Consider the following 20,231-nt stretch of genomic DNA (forward strand, 5'->3'; position numbering starts at 1 on the left):
AACTTTTGCATTTGTATTGGATTTTCAAAATGAAAATTACGATTTGTTTTGGGTAGATGCAGTTTAAAGCTTTCATGTTGTTTATGCAATTTCAATTGCATTTATAATTTTATAATTTGTTGCTAACGTTTGGGCAATTACTGCTAGTGTTTGAAAATAAAAACCCTGCAGACTAATTTATGTGGTATTATTATTATAGCTCAACGTTACTACTACATGGTATAAATATCCTATGTATGGAATCAAAAACTGATTGATTTTGCTTTTGATTTCTTTCAGCCGTTAGCCTTACGACATCATGTTACATCTACAACTCTTTATATACTAATATTTTAATTGCTGTAAATTTACTCAAATGTCATTGGTACTCACTTATTGGGTTATTTTGAAATATTTACTTTGGCGTCAATTTTGGTTTTGATTTGACCAATTTTTTTGTCTTCAATCGGTATATTGATTTTGTCAATTAATATTTTGATAATATTATAGATTTTATGTTTCAAAAATGGGTAGAAAGTTTTATGAGATTTTATCGCTATTGAAATGTTTTAAAATTAATTTGGGAGCAGTCAACAACTATAAAAGCCTTAACTAGTTGGCTAATTGATTCGGAAGTTTTTGAAGCAACCACAATTTATTGTGAATTAAAACTTTTACATTTATGGAGAAATTAAATTTGACACACACATAGTGGGCTGTTGTATATTGATTTATATAGTAATTGTTTGGGGCTGTTGAAAATCTGTTTGGATGTGGTCTCCAAATCCAAGCTAAATCAAGTAGCCTCCAAATCCTTACTTCAGAAAAATGAAGGCAGGGGGCACTACAACGGTTGGATGATCTTCAATTTTGGATATGTTATAGCCAACATAATTTCGAGCAAGTTTCGTGAAGCAAGCACAACCATCCGAGAATCACGTATTAAAATCAAATGCAGAAACCGAGTCTGCAGAAACCCACCAGCCGTGGCTGAACACAAAAGCTGCAAACCCGTTTTGAGGCATCAGTAAAATTCAGAAAAATCTACAAGTTTCACAGATTTTAGTCCTCAAGTAGACGAACAACTTTCATGAAGGAAGTTTTCTGATCGGAGCTTCCTAAATATGACTTCTGGATTTATGAACAGTACCCTCGGTTTTGGGTCTTGAAGAAGTTGGCTGAAGAGAAGTTGGCTGAAGAGAAGTGGGCTGAAGAAAATAATAGGTGGATGAATGAGAATTGGCTGGAGAGATAACGTTGGCTGGAGAGATAGCATGGGGATCTGCAGAAAGGAACAATGCAAGTGCGGCCAAGGTTGTATGTTTTTTGAGAAGATGGGCCAAAAGTTATTGTATTATAGGTGGATAAATGGGAAAAGCATGGTTGGAGCATTTAGATGGTCTGCCAATGTGGCTGAAAAGTTCTTTCCTTATGCTATTATATATATAAAGTGGATGAATAAGTGTTGCCAAAGTTTGGAGTTTATGGAATTGGTTCGGCCGAAGAGTTTTTGTAAAACTTGGAGTTTTGTCCTATTACATATAGATATATAATAGGAAGAATTCATAGAGGCGGATTCTAGGTGGCCGAGTGTTTTCTCAAAAAAGGTGGCCAAGGTGTCTTCTTTTGCAAAAGAGATTGGGCGTATCTTTGAAGTTGGCTGAACACTAATGTTGCAAAAAAGTTGGGCTAAAGTGATTGGGCATATCATATTGATATATTCATTTATATATATATAAATGGGTGGATGCATGCATGAATACGGCCAAAGCTTGGAGTTCTTTGGAATTGATGTGGCCGGGACCTTGAAGTTTGGAGGTCGTAGCAATTTGGGCTACACAAGTTTGCAGCCGGGTGAAGCTAGGAAAGCTGGGTAAAGAATGGCGGCCGAGAATTGTTCAAATTCGGCCGGGGTTTAAGGCTTGCGAAAAGATTGCGGTCGGATTGTGATGCTTGGGATATCTCGGCTGGGGTTTGCTAGAAATTGCGGCTAGTTGTTTTTTGGTTTTGAGCGAACATAATTTTGGAATATGTCGGCCGGGTATTTAGTTTCTTTACAAACTGGGCTGAAGGGCTTTGAGTAGGAAACTTAATCATATATACATATATATATATGTCGGCCGGGTATTTGGTTTTTGGAGTAGATAGGGCGCATGGATTTTTTGTGCAAGCTGGGCTGAAGTTTTTTGTCTTATATACATATATATATTATATGAATGCGGCTGGAGGCTCCCAAGTTTAAACCCTCCATCTCATATATTGTGATAATATAATATTATATATATATATATATATATATATATAAGTATATATAAGTAGATGAATGTGCATGTGCGGCCAGCTCCCAAGTTTAAGCCTTATTCATCCTATTTTAGGCTTATATATATTTGGAATTTAATATAATTATTCATATGGGAGGCATCCACTCATCGTTTGGGCGGAAATTAGTAAGACATCTGTTCATCATGCGGCCGACAAGGTATGGCCATATAAATAAAAAATAGAGAATTCCTATGCCAACAAGTTCTCAACCAAGGTTAGAATTTCCAAATATTTGGAGAATTCATCATGCGGCCGATATCAAATATTTGGAGTTCACATGCCACTTAATGTTGGTGGGAGTCTTCATCAAGTCCAAAGCCCAGCCTACAAGTTCCAGCAGATGTTTTCCTACAAGTGGCGGAGTTTAAAGACAGGAAGACATTAATATTGGGAAGATTTCCAAGACATCGGGCAGTTCGTGCCTAGAGCTCCCGAAAGCATTAATATTGGGAAGATTTCCAAGGCAGAGTTAGTTGAATGGCCAAACCCATGAGCTGAGGAGCTCTATAAATAGAACATCAGATGAAGAAAGAAAGACCGCCAACTGAACACGCAAAATCTATCTCTTTATCCTGTACTTCTCAATTCATAGTCTAGGATTTTATCTTTCAAGCTTTTCAGATTATCCAAGTTCTTCGTTTTCCTAGTGTAAGCTTTACATTCTTGCAATTTAATTTCAATTGTCTTTACATTCGAATTTAATTCAAGTCTTTATCGCTTTAATCTATTTTATCGCATTTGCATTCCTGTCATTTTGTTTATCGCACTTACATTTCTGTCATTTCTTCTATTGCATTTACATTCATTACAAATATCACAAAAATCCTAAAAATAATCATACAAAGCTCAATCATCCTTGACCTCAAGGAAGAAAAAGAACCTAGGCCAAGAGGAGGTTCCTTGCTTGGTCGATCAGTCGTTTGATTAAAAGTCAGAAGCACAAACACACTCACACGATCTTTCCATCCAAGCCATCAAGTGGTTTGGTGGTGGCACGCCTACGCATCTCAAGAGAAGAAGGACCAAAAACTCCTTCCATCGGCCTACCCGGCCGAAAAGAGGGAAACAGTAATTGTACAATCCGTTACAATCACTCATATCTTACATAGTGGGCATTAATACAAAAGAATCATTGATACCTACAATCAGTTACAGATGAGGAAGAAGCAGAGTCCTGAGCCATCTTGAATTATAAAGGTTAACCCTAAACCATTACTTATTCTATGTTGAGATTAAGTTCCCAGATTTAAAGTATTCCAATATGCTATAATTGGTTTTGGAGGTTAGTTTTTTTTTGGTTCCGAAAGTAGTTAATTGCTATTAACTTATTTAGAACCCTTTTGCATTGCATTCAATTTCGAGATTTTTTTTATGCAGCCTTAGTTTCAAAACTTCAATGTCAATTTCATAATGCTTAGAGCTTTTACTTTTGGCAATAAAGTTGTTAATAATGTTGGGTGATTATTGCCGTTAACTCACCTTTATGAAATTTTAATTACATTTTTGTGTGTTCGACAACAACAGCAACAACAACAAATACATTATTGTGTGTTAATACTGTTAAGCTTGGGACGGTTTTTTTTAAAAAAAAAAAAAATAATTATATTTGAACTTGCCAAAGGAAAAAAAAGGAAAATAAATTTTATGATTTGACTATATAGTCTTGCCGCAGTTTTGCTTTATTAAGTTTTGGAAAAACCGTAGTTTAGTTTAAATTCCGTTGATATGATTTAATCTTCAAATTGTTTTCATATTTGCCATTAAATCATGTTGTTAATGTTGGTATTTTATTGCTCTCAACGTTGGGTTCTTTTGCACTATGTTTATGTTATTTAATTAATTTGGTTTAATGCTTTATATTCCGATCAACAACTACCATATGTTGTGCATTGTTTCTAAAGAGTTTTACATGGGTATATTTGCTTTAAAGTTTAAAATTTGAAGGAAAAATTATTGCTACTTGGTTACACTTTAGAATGTTATTATCACTTGAACCATATATGACCAATTAAATTTTAAATAATGCATTATTTCATTTGCCTTGAATTATGCAATTTTAAGCTACAATCTGCTACATTTGAAATTTGGGGTTTATACTAACAGCCATCAGTTTTTTTAGCCTTTGAGATAACAAAAAAGTGAAAACTTTCTTTTATGCTGGTTTCTGAATGTCTTGGACATTTTAGTTTTAAATCTTATTAACAAATATTTTATGTCACATATGTAAAATCATGTTAAGAGCTTTTAGGTGCTTCATATTATTTACTTGCAAGTTAATCTTGATACATATATATATTGAATGAACTAATGTTCTTTTGATTGTGAAGTCTTGACAGCTGCCATATTGAGTTAATTTCCAAGAAGTGTACATTGTGAAAACTTCTTGAGAAAACTGAAATGAAATAACAAATTATATTACTGTAAGTGGCATTTTATTTTGAGTTTTGGTATAAGGCTTTCAAACCCTAATTTTTGCAATTTTTTTTTACATTTATTTTTTGTGAGGCTTTCGGTGGTTTCACTATTATATTTACAATGACTATCAAGATGACTGTGAGTTGGCATATCTTATGAATTTTAAAAATAAATAAACTTTTGGTACAGTCTTCATATATTTTGAGAATTTCCTAATTTGTGTGGTTGTTCCTTAACTATTTGGGAGTTCAAAATACAAAATTAATTTCAATACTTATTTTATGTTGAATACAATTTTTCGAGATTAGTTTTAAATGGTTTGATTACCTCTTTAAAACTGAATTATTAATTTTTTTTGGGTACATTTATTGTATAAGTTGTTATATATCTTTTGTCGGGATTTATCTTATTTTGTTTTAATTAGCCCTCAAATGTTTACGTTACTTGCTTTTGGTAATAATAATTATTATTATGTATTTTAAAACAGTGTAGACCAAGTTGTGGAAGTTGAATTTTCCTAAATGGGAACTTTAATGCTGTAATTTTATTTTTGTTAATATTATGCAGTTTTTGCTTTTATGCTAAAAAATGCTAGATTCATTTAATGTAGTCTAATTGCATTGCTTTACTATCGTAGGCTTTTCTTCTCACTTTTCTTTTCCACAATTTTGTGTGTGTTTTCAATTTCTTTATGCTATAATGGGAAAGATTCATTATATTCATTTAGTGACATAATATTTTTTATATTCTTTTGGCAAACATGTTGTGTCCATATGTGAAATTTGTTTTTTCATTACGAAAGTTTATCATGTGACTAATTTATGTTCAATTTTGATATGAAAATGTGTGCAACTAATGATGGCCTGGGTGAAAATTTTTGGTAGAGGCTTCTTATTGTCTTTGGTGAAAAATTTTAGTAGTGACTTCTTATTGTCTTGTAGGTCATATTGAGAATCGACAAGATACAATTTCAACTTGGATATGTGTTCATGATTTCAGCCACTTGGAGTGCACAAAAATGGAGTAAGAGTATCCTGAAATACTCAGTGTTTATAGTTAAATTTATTTAATGAATTAATTGCTATATTATTTTTCATAAGTGGTAGCAGGTGTACTCAAAGTTTCATGGACTTGAGAGGTACTCTTGATCATAAGATTAAATGTACGATGTATATCCGTTATGCTTAACTGTATAACAATGCATATTTAATTTCCAATTATACTGAGGTGAAATCCACTAATTATTTGTGTGCAAGATTGTGTAGGAAATATTTTAATAACATGTAGGTTTAAAGCACGCTAAAATGGAGAACAAAGACATGACCTACAATATATATGCCTTGTGAAGGCTAGTCCTGATATGCATGCTTCGTGGAGGAGGCTATTAATGCAAAATGTCGAGGGGGATGTGCTTAAGCCCATAAGGGAGTCACCTAGGGAGGTAACCCAACTTCTGTGATTGGCGATCCCATGAAGGAAGTTTAATGTGGTAGAAACAATCCATACTGCGTGACTCATATAGCACTCATAAAACTATGGAGATATCCTTGAGATATTCTTTTGCACATCCCTAAGGAAAAAGTGCTATTTTATGTGACGTTAGGAAAGGATCTATCCTTGAATGAGTTTCGAGGCGGGCAAACTCCCGCAGGGTGCAGGGCACATGTACTCTTGGAGAACTCACCTAAGTGAAAGACGTCGTGAGGCCGTGACTATGAGAATTGGGCTATTCTCTAGTAACTCTCATGAGAATCAAGATGAGCACATGGCCATAAAAAACGCTACCCCGCATCCAAGTCTCAACTAATACTATGTGTGGGATATGTTGAAGTTTGGTCAAAGGTGCTGAGTTCAATACTGTATATACTCAGGTTCCTCAAATGGAGACTATCATCACTAAGTGAAGTTCAAGCCCGGAAGGCACCTACACCTATTACATAGTATTATATTGCCCATATATATATTATATATTTTTCACTGTTTTTTAAATCACGGTAAAATTTTGAAAACCTTGTGGGGGATTGTTGGAATTTTAAAAAAGTTTTAAAAATTTAACCGTTTTATTTATTTAATTATTTTGTCTGTTTTATTTTATTTATTGTGGGGTGTTATAAATATTTAATATTCGGGTTTTATTTCTATATTGAATGCCTTAATTTTTTGGTTGGTGAACTTTTTTGGTTGGTGAAGGTTACATGTTATTGGATGCCTATAAAAGGCCACTCCTCCTTCACATTTGAAACACACATAATACACCATCAGAATATCACATACCACAATCACCACCACAAACTAATTATCTTCTTTTCTACTTTTATATATATTCTCTACTTTATATTATTATTTTGGCAATGGTTCTTTGACTTGGATACCTATATCCGTCTATGAACGCGCTCATAGAGGATCTTGAGTTTGTGTACAAAGAGTCGTATCTTGGAGTCTTGTAGACTGTCAGTACCTGCAAGTATGAAGGCTACAAAGGCTTTAGGACAGCGTCTTTGACGTGCTTCACCGTACCAAACTCACCTTCTTACTTATTATTTATTTTACTTTTACTTACCTATTAATTTGTTTTCTTCAATTTCATTGCACCTTAAAAGCTTTCCAATTTGTTTTTATGTTATTTATAATATAAATGTTTTTGTATTTGGCTTTATGGAAAAGGAAAACTATATTTTTTATAACAGGTTCACTTTCATACCAAGGACTCCTGTGAATTTTTGCTAACCTTCATTATATGTTGTTGCCTAACATGCAAAGATATTTAAAAACACTTGATGCTGTGGGTTCTCATTGTTACTCTTCAATTTTGACTTGATATCTCCTTACAAGCTTTGCTTAGAAATCTCGTTTGTGACACTAGTTCGAAAAATTCATATCTTGTGTGCCTCATTGCTCATTCATTATTACCTATGTTTTTTCATACATTCATGCGAGAATTCAAAATTTGGAACTTTTGCCTCCATTGTTCTTTCTGGGAGTGGTTATTGTCTGCCGCGCAAATCTCACGGCCTGGAGTTCCGGGCCGAGGGGAGGTGCATTAACACGGGGTTTCCTGCTTTTGGGTGCGGTGCGGTTGTGCGCGGGCGTGCCAGCACGGTTTACCGTGCGTTGATGTTTCGATGAGTGTTGGATGGATGAATGGTGCACCTGTTTGATCTGTCTTCCTAGTCAAACGATTGTAGCCGAGAGAGGAACTGGTCTCGGCTGTTAGGTTCACGGCCTGAACTACAAGGCCGTCGAGTGATGGTGTTGGTGATGGATTTTAGGCGATGCTCCGGCGCGCTGCTCAGGGAGCGACGGTCGTGTGATATATGGGGTGAATGAGCGAACAACAAGGATGGTGCTCCGGCGCCTTGAAAATCAAGGGTCGTATGATATATTGATGAATGGATTCTGCTTACAACCTAACACTACTCCTAGGAAAGCAAGTAAAGATATTGAAAGTGCATTACAGGAAAAAAATAAGTTGCTCCGTGGGAGGCTTGTTTTGGTGTTTGAACCCTTTGAATGTAGCTCGAGTCTTGTATTTATAGGAAGAGTCCCTGGATGAGTAATCGAGGCTGAATTTACGCATAGTGGAGTCTGATTAGCGCAAGTGGGCAGTCCAATCGACATTTGGGATTGTGAAGTATGGTGGTGAGACCCCAGAAATCCCGGTGAATCTCGGCCGCCGCGCTCGATCGTGGGTTCTGAACCTCTGGCCGTGGAGACGCATTTATTGCCTGGATAGCTGGTGAACCAACATCTCAAACTGTCAGAATCCTTGTGAGAATGTCCACGTCTAATCACTCTGATTTTCATTACCAAATCCTGACTTCAGTTACTTCCCACCTTTCCTCATGCATTAAATGCTACTTTGTGGCCAATGGGTTCGCTGCTGTAAACAGGCACTACTTCATTAAATGAAGCCTGGGACCCTGTTGTCACGTGATGATTTGCCTTTAATCCCTTGGCCGCAATTTTGTTCGGCCTCGGCCTCGGCCTACGTTTGAGGCCGAGATGATCATGCCTTAGCATTTCTTCTTTTATTCTTTAAGGAAGGCGAATATGCCCTGGCGAAACGCTGCGTTTCAACCTCTGCGAACAAGTGCCAGGGCCGAAAGAAAGGGCTCCTTCGGCCAACTCATGGCCGTGATTTATCAGGCACAAACATTGCCCCCACATCCCTGGATTCTTCGTCCTCAGCATGGGTAGGGGCCGAATGGATTCCAAGGGATGGACCCTTTGCATTCCTTTATGAAGTGATTGACAACTGGGGCATTAAGTGCGCAGGCCAGTCGGCGCATTCCGCGCATTTAATGCCTCAAGCACGTCGCGCAGGCCATCATTGCCTAGGGCGTCGCTTCGCTTTGTCAGAGGAAGCGACGGCCTCTGGGCTTTTGACACGTCGCTGCGCCTGTTGAGCGTGCTGACAGAACGTTACGTCTCTCGAGAGAAACACGCCCTTTCGTTTCGAAATCTAGCGCCAATATAAAAACCCCAGCCTTCCTCGCTTTCTCTTTACGCTTTCAAAATCTTCAGACGCCCAAGCTTTGTCAAAGACCTATTTCTCCCAACTTCAAAAACCTATCAAACCTTCGCACCTCCAAGTTTACCAGAGAACCCCTCGTGAGCTCGCGATTTTCCCAGAAACTTCAGACCTTATTTCCCCCTTTCAAAACACTCACCTTAAACCTTCTCTAATGGCCTCCAATACCTCCACCTCTGCTGAAGTTAGGTCCCAAACCTTCCAAACTGAATTCGAGGCTATTTGCCGAGATATTTAGGGTTCGATCCTTCCCGACATCATCGCGCCCTGGACCGACGATGATGGCGTCCCCACTGATTCCTGCGTTCTCGGCCCCTCCATTAATGGCGGAATGCCAGAGAGGCTCGTGGCCCATCTGAAGAACAACCTGGTGGATCACTCGGCCTTTGACGGAGGGGACTTCCAGGACTGGAACGTCCTCAGGCCGCAGCAACAGTGGCCAACTGTGACCCCAGACTGGGAGAAATGGCTGCCGAGGATGGAGCATTTCTTCGGTCAACAATGGAAGGATCAAGGCATCTACCACTTGATCAAGCTTTTTGATCGGCCGCTCGTCATGGATCGGTCGCTCTTGGCCGCGGCCCTGTGCTTCTGGTCGTCGGCCACCAACACCATGAACTTTCGGTTTGGCATGATGACGCCGACCGTTCTAGACATGGCCGCCCTGTTCGGCCTGTCCCCCCTCGGCGTGGAAGTGAACGCCGCCCTCGTTGCTCCCGAGGTGGAAGGGAGTTTTAAGGCCACGTGGCCTACTCTTGCGAGAGTTGCTGGGAGCAAGACGAAGAACATGCTCAACTACTCCAGCTTCTATAGCAACTTCGGCGTGGAAGATAGTGATGAAGACGACGCCGTTGCCCCTCTCGGCGAGGTTGAACACGCCGTGTTCTTGCTATACTGGTTGTGCAAGTTCGTGTTTTGCACCCAGGCGAACAAGGTCACCCTGGAGTTCGCCCACCTGGCCGATTACCTAGCGCAGGGTGGTAGGTTAGCGCTCGGCCCGTTCCTACTCGGCCATATATACCGTACGCTTCATGACATCATCACCGATGGGATGAAGCCGAAGCACGGTGGTCCGCTGTGGGCCTTCCAGTTCTAGTTGCAGGCCTACTTCCCAGAGTTGAGCGGGGTGGCCGTCCCTCAAGACAACGAGCCGCTGGCCAACGCATTCGCTCGCGCCCCCAAGAAGCATAATGCCACGGCCTTCTGCTACAAATTCTTCTACAGCTTGGCCGAGAGAATTGGTACGCAGTTCCGAGTCTGCCTTGCTCGGCTGTTCCCTCTGTTCCTGACCCACGACCTCTCTGTCGTTCCTGATGTTGAGACGGAGAACGATCTGAAGGAGATCTGGGGCTCCTTCCTGGTCACACGCGACCTCCATTGCGGCCTGTCCAAGGCCGGGGCCGAGGTGTATCTGCCGAACCTCGTGGCTCGGCAGTTTGGCCTAATCCAGACGGCCCCACTCCTTCCTCTGTCAATGAACCGGCTATCGTCCTGGAGGGCCGACGTCTCCCAGTAGCACGGCGTGGCTGAGATCACCTTCCAGCTCCAAAAGGGAATGACCTTCCTGACTCTGACGCCCTGGTCACGCCGTAATGCGCATGAAGAGGATGGAAGGGTCTGGTATGAAGAGTGCATCTCGGCCAGATTTCTTCGGCCTGTTGAAGAAGCCGTGAGGGCGGCCCTGACGAATGCAGATTGGGACCCTCTCACCCCCAAAGGCAGTAAAATGAAGAAGGTATCAGCTGGGCCGCCTCGGCCAAGTGCCCCGGCCGTGGTCGCCCCCAGGGTACCGGCCCCTTCCTTGGCCAGATCAGCGGCCGTGGCCTCTACCGCGGCCCCATCATCAACCGTGGCCCCAGCTCCCAGGGCGACGCCTGTGGTGGGGGGTCGCAAGACGCTAGCGCATAGGACCGTGCCGGCCTCCCCAACATCTCGACCATCCACTGCTGCTGGTAGGCCTTGCTTCTTTTCCTTTTATTATTTATTTTTTTTCATTGGCCTCTCTAAACCACTTCTGTCTCTGGTCATCTCACTCTTGTCCCTTTCCTTTGTATACGCAGCCTCGGGTCGCAAAAGGAGCCGAGAGGCATCGGGCACTGAGGTCGCACCGGCCCAGAGTGCTGCGGCCGAGATGGCGGCCGTGCAACGGCCGAGGAAGAGGACCCTCTTTACCTCCTCGTAGGGCAGAAGTGAAGAGGAGGCTCCCTCCGCGACTGTGAGTGAGGCCCTCCCTGAGCTCGTAAGTACCACTCCCTGGCACCCTCTTTTTCATTATTTTTTCTTATTTTTATGCGCTCTGGTAATCTGGTTCTTTCCTCAGGACGTGGTAACAGTCGAGGAAGAGGTCACGGTCGAGGTACCGCCTATGACGGAAACGGCCGCTGCCCACATGGTGGCCGAAGAAGTGGGAAGGGCAATGGTTGAGGAAGGGGCTGAGGCGCAAGATGCTGAGATGGCGCCCGCAGAGATGCCGTCCGCCGAGGAGGCTGCAGAGGGGGCGACCGAAGAGATCACCGAGGAAGTCGCCGACGAGGCCGCTGAGGGAGCTGCCAAAGAGGCTGCCGATGAGGGCGGCGAGGAGGCCAATGAAGAGGCCGCTGAGGAAGTAACCGACGAGGCCCCCGAAGAACCTGCTGTGGACATGCCAAGTGGGTCATTGACGCCCACCCCTCGTCGTCCAAGCGGCATCTCCTTTCGCTCGGTAAGAATCCACTTTCAACATACTTGGCTTTATTGTTTTCTTTTGATCTATTCCACACTTCTGACCGAACTGTTTGTCTCTAGCCTCCCCAATCGTCGCCGCCGCTGGCAATGGTTGCCGCGACCATGCCGCCTGTGCCGTCTTTCCAGAACTCGACGGTTGTGGCCGAGCCGGTGGTGACTGGAGCCGCGGTCGTGAGTGTGCCGAGTCTCCTGCGGACTACCTCGGTGGTGATGACCGACCTTTCGCTCCCCGTGAGTACCCGACCTCCTTTTCGTTTATTCCTTTACATCTTAGTTAACTATATCTTACCCTTGCTCCCTCCTATGTTCTGGAAGCCACCTCCTCTGATGATCTTGAGGAGCTATACGCCAGCCTCCATGAGGAAGGGGGAAGCTCGGCCTCAGCTCCGTTGGATGAGGATTCCAAGACCGTTATTGAACGGCTCCAGGAGTTTCTTCTCCTTGATGTTCGGCAAATGACCAACGCCGGGGCGATCACGGAGTTTAGGTCCTGCTTGGATACGGCCATGGCGCTCGGTCTGCTTGACTCGGCACAACTGGACGAACTGCAAGCTCGTCTGACCGAAGGCGAAGAGATGCTCGGCCGGTATACCGAAGCTGTCATGCGGATGGCCGAGGGGAGCTCGCTCGAACAGGATCTGGAGGTGATAAAAGAAAAAGTTCACCCTGCAATGGCTCGGCTGAAAGAAAATGACCTCGTTATCCAACGAGAGAACGAAGAGCTTGCGCAGATTGAGGCCCAGATTACCGAGCTCCAGGCTCGGCGAGATCTCATCCTCCAACGCCGAGATGGCGCGGTCGCAGCCGGGAGCGAGTTGAAATCCTCGGCCAAGCGAATCCTCAAAGCAGCGACTGAGACGAAGAAGGCCTTGGCCGAGCGCAAGCTGATTCGAGCGAGATGGCAAGCGGACATCAACGGTGGGGACCTCGCTTGGAGAAGGATCACCTGCCTGATCTGGGGGATGTTCAGCGAAGGGGTCTAGGCGGGTGAAGAGCGGCCATTCCAACTTACTTTTCCTTATATATATTTTTCTTTTCTGGGATGTAACAAATAACCACAAACATTCGCTATTTTGTTTACATATATAGTTTATTTTCTGTTCTATGACTTCACACAGATAAATATGTATAATATTTCGGCCGTGACTGGCCGTTCTCTTTCGTAAGTAATGCCCTTTTTAACTAAGTGTAAGGCAAGGGCCTCCTTTTTTTCTCTGAAAAACGAAACGTATACTTTCCTTTTCTATATGACGGCCGCGCCCTTTGTTCGGCCCGTCTGCCTACTTTCCCCTTTTTTTTTTTTCTTTTTCTTGACTTTTTTGTCGTAGGTTCTCGGTGCCATTTTCTTTTGAACTTGCGCCGAGTCGTAGGCGTCGAGTTCCAACTGTTTTGAACTCCCTGAACTCTTGAGCATCATTCATGAGCAGTCCTCTTTCCTTTTGCTGTGTTGTCTGATATCTCGAAGAAACCGAACCGTCAGCCTTAGTATCTTACTAGTGTTTTGGCTCCTGGTCGAGACGTAAGTAGATGTGCCTACGGCCGAGTTTTTTGAAACGCGGTGTGCCCAAAAAACTTCAGGAGATAAATCACGCGTATTGCTAAATTTCTTTGATAGGCGCGGCCTTGGGTAATCTGGTGCCCCCAGTTCCCCCCTTATTAAACCCTCCTTCATGATAGGCCAGATGTCTTCAAACTGAAACCCTTGACACGGCCTGCCTTGCTGCGCCTTATTTCATGCCAATCCTGTCGGGTAGTTTTAGTGGAACGCCGTAGTTTTGGCCGAGATAATCTCGGTCGGCTGGCCATCGAGGTATGGTCACCTGGTTCCGCTGATCTATACCATGGAGGGAGCCTGGGCGCGTTTGTATTGTCGTCTGACTGGCCGAATCATGTATTTGCAATGATAGGGCAACGGTCATGCCTTTTTGCTCGCATTGTTGTGGTAACGCTTCGGTCATACTGCTTTGGCCGGACTGTGCCTGATCGGCCAAAGTATGGGTTGGGCCGAATTGCTCGGCCGTAGACACCGTAGGACTCCCCCTCAAAGCCTTGGCTAGAGCGTGGAGTGGGCTACATGCTTTCTTTGCCGGTTGGTTTGGCCCGGGATTCGCCCTTGTGGGCTGGGCCTGCCCCCAACTGTTGGTCGGCGGCCAAAGATGCTGGCCGTAGCCTGGCGCTTGGGAATGGGAAAAAACGCCAAGGCTGCGGCTCTCGCCGTTTGGCTCATTCCTTTCACGTCCCTGACTTCTATGTCCGGCTCCAGGGCGTGTTGCGGGCGAAGTTACCGGCATTTTCTACTGGAAAAGCGTTCGCAGTTCTGAAGTGAATCTATCCATCATGGCCATGAAGGATGTCTCCATCCTGTAAGCCTGCCTGGATATCAAGAGTCCCACTGGGCATGCCAAAAGTGTCTGCCGCGCAAATCTCACGGCCTGGAGTTCCGGGCCGAGGGGAGGTGCGTTAACACAGGGTTTCCTGCTTTTGGGTGCGGTGCGGTTGTGCGCGGGCGTGCCAGCACGGTTTACCGTGCATTGATGTTTTGATGAGTGTTGGATGGATGAATGGTGCGCCTGTTTGATCTGTCTTCCTAGTCAAACGATTGTAGCCGAGAGAGGAACTGGTCTCGGCTGTTAGGTTCACGGCCTGAACTACAAGGCCGTCGAGTGATGGTGTTGGTGATGGATTTTAGGCGATGCTCCGGCGCGCTGCTCAGGGAGCGACGGTCGTGTGATATATGGGGTGAATGAGCGAACAACAAGGATGGTGCTCCGGCGCCTTGAAAATCAAGGGTCGTATGATATATTGATGAATGGATTCTGCTTACATACTACTCCTAGGAAAGCAAGTAAAGATATTGAAAGTGCATTACAGGAAAAAAATAAGTTGCTCCGTGGGAGGCTTGTTTTGGTGTTTGAACCCTTTGAATGTAGCTCGAGTCTTGTATTTATAGGAAGAGTCCCTGGATGAGTAATCGAGGCTGAATTTACGCATAGTGGAGTCTGATTAGCGCAAGTGGGCAGTCCAATCGACATTTGGGATCGTGAAGTATGGTGGTGAGACCCCAGAAATCCCGGTGAATCTCGACCACCGCGCTCGATCGTGGGTTCTGAACCTCTGGCCGTGGAGATGCATTTATTGCCTGGATAGCTGGTGAACCAACATCTCAAACTGTCAGAATCCTTGTGAGAATGTCCACGTCTAATCACTCTGATTTTCATTGCCAAATCCTGACTTCAGTCACTTCCCACCTTTCCTCATGCATTAAATGCTACTTTGTGGCCAATGGGTTCGCTGCTGTAAACAGGCACTACTTCATTAAATGAAGCCTGGGACCCTGTTGTCACGTGATGATTTGCCTTTAATCCCTTGGCCACAATTTTGTTCGGCCTCGGCCTCGGCCTACGTTTGAGGCCGAGATGATCATGCCTTAGCATTTCTTCTTTTATTCTTTAAGGAAGGCGAATATGCCCTGGCGAAACGCTGCGTTTCAACCTCTGCGAACAAGTGCCAGGGCCGAAAGAAAGGGCTCCTTCGGCCAGCTCATGGCCGTGATTTATCAGGCACAAACAGTTATTTGATGTGCAAGTGGTCATTTACTTGAGGGGGAGTTTGCCATTGCCTATCCAAAAAAGGGGGAGTAAACGTTTTGAGTTTTATTTTTACTTATTGTATTTTCAGTCATACATGCTTTTCACTAATTATTTTTGGTTTAGTGGTGCAAAATTCAGGTTACCTTCTATATTGCAAGTGGTCATATTTGAGGAATTGTTTTCACTCACTTGTAATTGGTTTAGGGGGAGATTGTTAGGACCAATTTTTGTTATATTGGCAATTTCCTGTTACAAAAACATAGAGTAGGTCTTTGAGTGTAACCTACAATTTTTCAAGTGACGTTCTGCTATCCTGGATCAGTGTGGCTCAGAGACAATGCCAAGGTGTGTTTTGCATCCATGCATTCATATTTGCATATTTGCAAGATCATCAAAAGTGGCTGTCAGATGTACAGAATTGATATATGGTTTCATTCTTCCGTAATCTAGTGCCAGACATTAGTGAGTTTTTAATGATGGTTTTATACTCTTTAGTTTGATGTTTATTTAAGCGAAAGGGTTCTTTTGTCTTTACAGCTGGTTTTTTAATTTAGTGGCTTTATCGGTTTTAATGAAATATTTTATTTGTTAAAAAGCCCATTTTTGCTAAAAGACTTTTTTGGTCTCTGACCTAGTTTTGAAGCGTGTAATATAAGAAAGGAACTTAGCCATTTTGCTTTTAGGTCTGCAACGTAGAATAGCTAAGTACGACAAAATATTTGCAAAGAGGTTTTTGAGAGTTCACATTGAAAACTCATGTGGTTGTTCCTTGTTAGCCTCCATGAGTGATTAAATCATCATCTTTTCATATATGTGTGAATTCATGAGCATTATGCATGTTGGTGATTAGCAATCGTGCCTTGAGGTGTGAGCAGCCGAGACCAGAGTTGTGCCATCTCTTGTTGACGAAGGAAGACAAGATCGCTGATTAGGTTGAGTAGCAAGGACGAGTAGGCAAGTCTGTCTGGTGAGCGTTAGTCTTGTGAGTTGAGACTTGTAAGATCTTTTTGTATTCTTTCTCATAGTGATTTGTTCTCTGGCATAGTGCCCGCAGTTGTTTTCCTCATCTTGAGGTTTTTTACTGCATCAACATATCGTGTGTCCCTTGTGTGCATATTCTGGAATTTTTGCTTACAGGATTGTTACAGTATTTCAATCCTGTTGTGGTGTTTGAGTGTTAAGAATAGATCGGCTGGCCATTCTAGGGAATTTCACAACCCCAACTGCTTAGGTGATGTGTCTGCCATGCATGCAGCCACCATGACATAGGTAATTTTCCTCCTAAAAACCGCCATGCCACTATCCCACTAAGGAACCCACAAACTCCTATTCTTAAGGCTTCCTTTTTGCTCGTGGCGCCATGTGTCAATGTCAAGGCCATGTCATGCCGACACATTGACATTGCCTTCACCACATGATGCATCCCGCATGCCACTCACAAGTGACCACCCAGACATGCCCTTTATCTCGCTGCACATCTGCTGGAATTTCTCCTCACAACTGCCCATGTAACTGCGCACACAAAACTGCCAGCAACACATCCTGCCAGCCAACTGCCTGCACGATCTGCCAGCAACCTGCCTGCACGATCTGCCAGCAACCTGCCTGCACGATCTGCCAGCATGCGCTGCCTGCGTGCACTGCTGTGCTGTGCTGCACTGTGTGCTGCGCGCTGCTGCACTGCGCACTTGTCCCACATGCGCTGTCGAGGCTTCCAAGGTAGACTTGCTCATTTCTTCGACAACTGCTATCAAACCTTTTCCACGGCTGTTGCCACACTTGGCCATGGCACTTGTAAGGGTCTTACAGTAGGCTAGTTGGGTTAAATAACATTGTAGATGTAATTATAGAATAAGGAGTGTGGGTGTGCTCTGGTGGTAAGCTTGTGAGTTTCTATCTCGGAGGTCAGGGGTTGGAAACCCCTAATTGGCATCACCATTTGAATGTTTTAAGTATTATATTATACATTTATTAATTCAAAATTAAATATATACATATCGGGCCAAGTTCGAGGACGGAGATGACGTCAATACCATCCCCAGTCTATATCTGTCGCAGATTTTCCAAGTTTGGGGATCCCCATGCTAGATACCCGTTTTGCCCTCCCAAGCCACGCTCAAGGAGACTATTTCAAACCGTAAAGAGACTTTCGCAATATGCACACTTTTTCAGTGTTATTAGTCAATCCATACCCATGTGGGAACTTTGTGTAAACTTCTTCTCCTAGATCTCCATGAAGAAATGCATTCTTCACATCAAATTGCTTCAAAGGCCAATTTAGATTTGCAGCTGGAGACAACAATACACGGATAGTGTTCATTTTGGCTACTGGAGCAAAAATCTCCTGATAATCAACACCATACGTCTATGTATATCCCTTCGCCACCAACCTTGCCTTATACTGATTAATAGTCCCATCTACCTTATGTTTAATTGCGAATATCCATTTGCATCCCACTGGTTTCTTTCCTTGGAGCAATGAGACTATATCCCAAATCTTGTTTTTCTTCAACACTTCCATCTCCACTTTCATAGCATCGGTCCACTTGGGATCTCTCAGAGCTTCTTCTACTATGTTTGGTATTACAACTACTTCCATTTGATTCACAAAAGCTTGACACTGTGTAGATAATCTATGTGTGGACACATAGTCAGCAATTGCATATCTCACTTGGCCTTCTGGCGAATATTTTTCTAGTGATTTTCCACTGTTTGCTTTGTGAGGAAACTGGTAAGATTGTCCAACAATATCAATAGGATTATTTGAACTAGGTTTCGAATTACTTACCTCAAGAACATTTAGAGGAGACTGAGCGGGTACTGTTGTGGTGTGCGAGGGGGATGCATTTGTCGGCTTTGGCATTGGTTATGTATTGTTGCATTCCTAAAAGGACACAAATTAATGTGCAAACAACCAATTAAAAATACCCGCAAGTGCACGAATCTAATGAAGTATAGATTATGTAAGTACGGGGTCGATCCCACGAAGAACTTGTCGGTTTCCTATAAGTTCTAATTTGAGTACGTAAAGAACACTAATTTTACACAACACACAAACACAATACAAATTGGAAACTAAAAATGAAGTAAGGAAGATAAAAGAAATGAAACAACACAAGAAAACAAAGAAAAACACAAACAGCACTTTCTATCACCCGTTTATCACCATTTGGACAGATTCGTTTCTCTGTTTTTCAGTTTCGACCTCTGTCCAGTTTTTGACCTATAACTTTCCAACCGTTTATCCAAAATTCACGTTCTTTATACGGTTGGAATCAGCACAAAAAATGCAAGAACACAACGCGGACCAAAAGTCCAAAACAATTACGGAAACAAACAAAATTCAGTGACAAAGACACAAAACGCGTCAAACACGCAACTCACACACACATTGGGGGGGTTTTTTGATTTGGTTCAAGTGACCTATTTCTATTGCATGAAAGTAAATGGACTTTGAATTTAAATGTGAATGGCAGAGATGAATTATCAAAATGTGAAATTAAAATGTAACAAACACTAGGGTTTCGGAATCCACCCTAAACAATTCTACCCATGTTCATGGATACTCAAGTGATGAACTCTAAATGTATTGATGAAGATGTTCGCAATCAAGACCATGGGTCGTGGCTCAAGACGCATTGATTCTCTCTAATATACGTAAAGTGCATGGTTCGTGCTACAATACTTGTGCCCTCCTCATAACCGAACCTAGGTATGGTTCGTACTTCGATTCGATTGCAAGGAAAACCCATTAAGTTCAAAGAGAATATGAACATCACAAGAACCCTAATAGCATGGTGTTTACATTAGGTATTCAAGAAACCAATTCACATGGATGGTTCTTACTCCATCCATCTATTGCTTAGGAAAACATGAAGATACACATAATCCCAACAACCTCAAGAAGCATGCTTTCAAAGGTAATCAATCAAGGAAAACACACATCAAGGATAGATTAATTTGGTGAATTGGAATTCATCAATTGTTGTCAAGAAACCAATTCACATGATGCTCACTTAAACAAGTTCAATCATTTGTTGCTAATTAGAAATTGTGTTCTTGGTTATCTTACACAACTTCTCAACTTTAGCTACATGCATACAACCTAAGGTGATTAAGCAAAGGAAGCAAACACATATCATAAAATTCAATTAGTGAATGGGGTTCATCAACAACATCTAGAAATTCATACACTCAAGCATCAAAACAATAAGGTAATCATGTTTAGGGCTTCAACCTAAGCCCTAGCTATGGAGTTTAGTTGCTCATACTTATTCCAAATACAAACTCGAAATATAACTAGAAGGAGTTTACAGATTTGGAAATGATGAAAGCTTGAAGTCTTCAATGGTGGAAGTCTTCTCCTTTCTTCCTTGGCTGCACCTCCTTCTCCTTCCTTGCTCTTAGCTCCCCAAAAGCTGCTCTCAAGTTGTGTAGAATGTGGAATAGCCTGATTTCCCACGATCAAAAAGCTCCCAATATCAGATTGCAATTTTGACTTCTCCTCCCTCTCTCCTCCTTTCCAGCTTTTACCTTTTAATATAAAACTACCACCTTTGATAAAGCCTTAGCCCATTGTCCCCTTGCCATGATGGAGCTTTGACTTCACAAAGATGCCAAAAGCTCAGAAAATATCTATTTTACAAATGTAATTCCTTGTTACCAAGAGT

At 42.6% G+C, this 20,231-nt stretch overlaps 1 pseudogene; it reads left to right on the forward strand.

Moving 5' to 3' along the window:
* The first annotated feature begins 10,973 nt into the window (after nt 1-10,973).
* Nucleotides 10,974-20,231, forward strand: part of LOC110746427 (TMV resistance protein N-like) — a 71,106-nt pseudogene continuing 61,848 nt past the window's right edge.

This window comes from Prunus avium, chromosome 2, assembly GCF_965620075.1.
Source record: "Prunus avium chromosome 2, drPruAviu1.hap1.1, whole genome shotgun sequence".
Taxonomy (NCBI): domain Eukaryota; kingdom Viridiplantae; phylum Streptophyta; class Magnoliopsida; order Rosales; family Rosaceae; genus Prunus; species Prunus avium.